Below are 6,417 nucleotides of genomic sequence, written 5' to 3' on the forward strand. Positions count from 1 at the left end.
CATTACACGTATACACTACGTCAGCTGCAGTTCCTGATAACCCAATAAGCTTTGTTTTTGTAAAGGCAGCAGTCACTGAGGTTCTCTGAGCATGTGATGCTTTCTGTATATTACCTCACATACTGTCAATTCATCTAACGGGAAGTATTAAAAACAGCTGCATCTGCGACTCTGTTTCTAAAGTTTTAAATGCCATTCTGCCAGACGTTTATCAGTCCACCACCCATTTTACAGGTGAAAAAGAAGCCAGAATTTGCCCTGCTTGTGTTGCTTTTCATGTGCCCACATAGCAAAATTGGTATGGCCGGGATCTGGCCCACACAATGTGCTTACACATGGCCCACATACCGCAAAAAATGATGGCCCCTTGGAGGCCCAGATCTGGTTTACCAGAGGTGGCCCCCACATGGGCCAGCACAAGGCCAGTTGCAGACACACTGCTGGCCCACAACAGTTTCAACTCTGGCCCCAGATGTCAGCCTAATGTGTACCTTAATTAAGCCTTGTAATGACGACATGTGCCGGAACATAATAGTGCAAACAACATGACATGACGAAACTCTGTTCAGACAGTGAATGGACTGATTCTTATATAGAGCTTTGCTACTCTCCCGGTTTACTCAAAGTGCTCTATACAACATGCCATATTCACCCAATTCCTCTAAACTGAGTGCTTCCTAACTACAGCCACACACATTCTCACTCTTGCAGACTGGAAGAACCAGGGATAGAACCACTAACCTTCCAATCAGTAGGTGACCTGCTCTTCCTCCTGAGCTACAGCCACCCACTAGAAGGGGTGGAGAGGAGGAGTGGGAAGGAGACTTGCGTGTTAAAACTTTTGTATTGTTATGTTTGGATTATAAGCGAAAGAATAAAGGCATGCTCACATTTACAAATACATCACCATTTCCTTGTAAAAGCTGTATTTATGTTATGTTATATTTAAGTTCATATTATTCCTAATTATTCAATAATTCCTCATATTTGTTCTACAAACACTACATTGAATAAAATATATTGTGTCAAGCTTCAGATATGAGAGTATAGATCGTTCCCCGGGTGCATGATGGAATCATTGGTCTGTGCTGGGGCAGGAATAACACACACACTCGATATATGTACTGTGCCCAGCTGAATTGTTGGCTTAAAAAGGCATGGCACAGTAAGGGATGGTAAAAACTGCCTTATGTGAGCACACCTTTATTCTTTCTTTTAGCACTTTCTGTTGTCAGAAGGGAGTTTCCCGATATTCTGGACATATCTGCGGTACCTTCAGTCTCGACATCCACACAGCAGGAGAGATACAGTTGGAAAAAAATGCTTAAATTTTCGATGGTCACAGATGGACGTGTGTGTGTGTGTGTGTGTGTGTGTGTGTGTGTGTGTGTGTGAGGGAGAGAGAGTAGAAGAGGGAGAGTTAAAAGTTTCTGCTCTAATGCACCTTGTTATCCATTCATACTGCACTAAACACAGCCTGAGGCGATTCTATCTCTCCCTCTCTATCACTCTCTCTGTCTTGCTCCATTTTATGTCCGTTTCTATGTTAAAAGAATGAAGATTTAAATAACTCTGACTGTGTGCAAGACTGAATAGGTATGTCTCCCCGCCCCCCTCCCCCCAAACCCAACCCCAACATCACCATCACCACATTTCTTGTCACAAAATCAATTTTTAGTTTAGCAAGAATAAACCTGTCTCCTTTCATCGCAGAGGCTGGCTAAATAATTGAGTACATATACGCACACACATACACCTAAAAAACAATTACACACTTTTGCACTTGTAAAGTACTTTTTGTGAAAAGGAACATTGCTGAGCATTTTATCATTTTGCTTTCTTACATCAATGTGTGTCTGTGATTTTGATACATTTTAGAGAATTATTAAAGATATCCCTCCGAGACATTAAATCTACTCTGTGTTTTTGTTACTGTCAACATACCATAAAAATCAAATACAATAACGTATTCATTATTGGACTCCACTCCTATTTACATGACTCTCAAATAGACTCTCAAATACATAGATGCATAATCCAACCACTCCAAGGGTGTTCTCACGATGACCCACATAGCAAAATTGGTATGGCCCGGATGTGGCCCCCACATGGGCCAGCACAAGGCCAGTTGCCGACACACTGCTGGCCCATGTGTGGGTCACCTCTGGCAAACCTGATCTGGGCCACCAAAGGGCCGTCATTCTTTGAGATATCTGTGCCATGTGTAAGTTGTGTGCAGCCACGGGCCAGTTGCAGACTGCTGGCCCACAACAGTTTCAGCTCTGGCTCCAGATGTCAGCCTAATGTGTACCTTATTCAAGCCATGTAATAACAGAATATGCCAGAACATAATAGTGCAAAAGTAACATGACGAAATTCTGTTCAGACAATGAATTACCTGATTCTTATATAGTTCTTTTCTACTCCCCCAGATTACTCAAAGTGCTCTATACAACATGCCACATTCACACACTTCCTCTAAACTGAGTGATTCCTACTACATTCATACACTTCCACACTCTTGACACGCAGACTTGAGAAGCCAGGGATGGAACCACTAACCTTCCGAGCAGTAGGTGACCTGCTCTACCTCCTGAGCTACAGCCACCCAGTGGTAAACCTGAGTAAACCGTCACTAGGTTTTGGATAAAGTGTACACTCACAAACCTGCTTTTGAAACGTTGGCTACCATAGCAGTATAGTATTGCAACATGGCATTTGGATCTTCTAACTCAAATAGGAAAATAGGAACATAAACAGTGTCATCATTGCCAGACCTGGCCCACATCTGGTTGACATACACTCTGCCATGACACCAGTAAGTCCGAAGTGCCTGCTTGACACCAGATCCAGGCCAGACCTGTTTTCTATGAGCCTGGTCCACGTAAACCAAACCACAATCGGGCCAGATATGGCATGCCATCACATAAACAGTGCCATCTATGCCAGGCCTGGCCCAAATCTGGATGACATACCACTCACCATGCCAGAAGTCAGCCAGCAGTGCCGGCTTGACACCAGATCCAGGCCAGACCTGTCTGCTATGTGGGGAGTAGTCCTTAGCATGCAAAGCATCTTTGACCACCAAATGCATTTTGGGGCTGTTTTAGAAGGTGAGCCTGGGGACAGGTCCTCTGGACTTGGACTGTAAAGGTGTCGTGTGATTGCACATTCACTCAGATAGATGCATTGTGAGCAATTTGGTGTTCAGTGTCCTCAGAACCCACACTGTGACACGAAAGAGTGAATCGCTGAAAGGTGACCTGGTCCCATGGCTGCAAAAGAAGCTCCTCCCTTCACAACTATTTGCCAGTTAGTTTAAGGTGTTTGTCATGACATGCTCTTTGGCTTTGACCAGCTGTAGTGCAGGCCAAACCCTTTTCTCCACCATTTCTCTGAGCACTGGGGAGAATTTGCTAAAGCTGTCTTGAACGTTTTCCACTGACACAGTTTAAAATGTCATATATTGTTATTTATGTGAGGTTGTGCTGTAGACCTGCTTAGGACCAGATATTATTTTATGTCCTGAAACATAAATCCTTAGAAACTGAAGACTGTTTTTTTAACTTTCTTTTTCACATTACTGTATACGACACATATATATGTACCACATAGCATTTTACACAGCAGAAATAGGTCAAATTTCTGATTCTCTGTAACATTTCAGGTACTTTTCATTGACCATCAGTCAAACACAGGCCCTAAATCTGCTCCACAGCCATGATTCACAAAATTATATCTATCATCCCTTTAGCCAACTGTCTACTTTGTAGAGTAGGGTTCTAGATAATCAACCACTGAATATCCATATCATGCCAGTGTCCATCTATTGACTGCCCGCCTGTCCACCCGTCCACCTGCCCGCCCAAACCAACACAGTGTATACAAGAAGCAGGCTCTATTTCCTTAAAGAGGATGAGATCTCCCAGTGAGTGTGTGCAGTAAAATAATGAAGATTTTCTATGAGCCAGCCGTGAAAACTGGAGGAGCAACATCACTTAGGAAAGCTGGCTCTGTGGTGGAAGCATGTCATTATTACCTGTTACTGTGGATAAACTCGACCACAGCATGTACAGAAGAGGCAGCGGCGTACCTTCACACTGTTTAAGCTGCAAACAAGAAACCTTGATTCATCATCAACAACAGAGCTGTCTAGAGCATTATTTGCCACAAATTATTATTATTATTGTTGTTGTTGTTGTTGTTGTTGTTAATGATAATAACAATAATAATGGTGTCATCATCATTTTAACTGCTGTAACAAAAGAATTCCTGAAATATCTAATATTTTGCAGCACATTGTACTTCCTTAATGATTCATAGTTAGTCACAGGGAGTTGATTTTTTGTGGCCAACAGCCTTTTACTTCTCCCACAATTTGCAATGACAAACTGTGAAAGCACCCATCTGTGTGATAAAGTAATCTGAGTGATTAGCACCACGTTAAACATGCTGTACTCATCACAGTAATCAGGATAAATTCTCAAATCCAAAGGGGCAATGATTCAGTTAAGGACTGTCTACGTTTATGAGCGATCAAATGGGAAGAGGGCAGAATGAGACAGTTTACTGTGTAATTCTATAATGTGCAGTTAGTGCACATCGTGGTGCAGGTCTGCGTTTTATCCAGACTCTTTGGGTCTATTTGTGTCATTTAGTGCTGCTGCGAACTGATATGTCAGAAAATCAATTAATTACTTTGAAGTGGCAGTTAACTGCATCCGCACAATACACCCCATGAATTATAGATGAAGTGTGTGTGCAAATAATCTGTGTGTGTGTGTGTGTGTGTGTGTGCAATACCAATGGTTTCTCTGTTAACTAGAGACAATTGCTAGCTCTTCTGTCCCTAATAACTTGATGAGAGTGCTTTGACACAAATCCACTGAGTTGTGAAGAGTCTGAAGCAACTGAAATGAATAATAGGACAATAATACAAAGATGTCAAGTAACATGAAAGTAACAAAAGTTAATGAAAATCCAATAAAGCGTTTAACGTGATGTCTAAAACACTTCACTGCTGTACATTCCTTTGTGTGATCTCTGTATCATCTTCTGGAGAAATTCAGTGATGCTCGTGAAGATTGGATTTTATCACAGTCTGAACTCGAAATTCTGCTTTTGAGAAAATATGATGAGAAAAACAAAGGACTCACCCTCAACACAGCCACTGGTTTCTCAATCCATTGATCCCCTGCTGAAGGTGTGTGTGTGTGTGTGTGTGTGTGTGTGTGTGTGTGTGTGTGTGTGTGTGTGTGTGTGTGTGTGTGTGTGTGTGTGTGTTGAACCAGCACTGTCATTAGCCTCAGGCTGGCCTCAGTTCAGGCGACGACAGGGACTGACAGCCACTGGCATGGGTGGGGGCGGGGACCATGAGGTCATTTTATCTGAGTGCTTTTTCACCGGACTCTGATTGTACACAACTTAGTTACATAAACTGCACACAATATCAAATAGCATGTATTTATTATTACAAGCTATTGTAAGTAAACACTTACAGTTCAAGTAGAACTTTTGGTCATTTAAATGAAATTATTGCATTTGGTTCCTCATTCAGCCAAAATGCTTTTGGTGAAAAACAACAGAAAAAGAAAGACAGTTTCTCAGCTTTCAACATGTTCTGCCTGTTAAATTGTTGAATTTAACACGTGGAGTATCATTGCAGTTCCCCTTTATGTTAATATCAAAATAAAGTTTAAGTACACTGTAAACCCAAACGGTCAAAGTAAAAATGAATAAAGTCATGTCAGTTTTTTAAAAGCAGTCCTACAAACTCTAACATATTCAATAAACTCATCCAACATTTTCTTCAACTTATTATTTTTGATCAACTTCAGCTAGTTTGCATATTACGTTCCTGCTACTTAAAAATGCGATTATTTCTTTTAATAATGTAATTTTACTATTAATTTCATCTACTTGGCGGTCATCTTTGGAAGGTTTTATTGTTTGGGTCGATTTGACCCCAAACAATAAAGAAATCTTTTGTTTTAAGTCTTTTGTCAGCTGTTCACAAGTTCTTGCACTTCCATTATGTTTAAGTTTAATCATTTTTGGGTTGCTTTTATTTATTTATTGTAAACTGCAGGGAAAAATTAGTATGAACTGCACATCTTAAAAAGAGTCAACCGACTTTTTAATTTAGGGTTTTAACTTTTTAAATGCATTTCTTTCTGAGGTCATTAAATAATGTGAGGTAATCTACTGTCCAACAGTGTCTTCAGTTTGTCTCCCAAGTCTGATATAATTAACCAAAACTCAGTGACCCAAACCCTCCCAGCTGTTCCATCCTGTAAAAAAAGGATTTACAAAGTTTAATGGATTTGGACGTTAGCAGTAGAGTACCATGCTCTGACTGAGGGATTTCTGAAAAACTAAAAGATGGAGCTGTGCTATCACTGCAGGACATCTGGGAGC

The sequence above is a fragment of the Neolamprologus multifasciatus genome, chromosome 23, assembly GCF_963576455.1.
Source record: "Neolamprologus multifasciatus chromosome 23, fNeoMul1.2, whole genome shotgun sequence".
Classification (NCBI taxonomy): Eukaryota; Metazoa; Chordata; class Actinopteri; order Cichliformes; family Cichlidae; genus Neolamprologus; species Neolamprologus multifasciatus.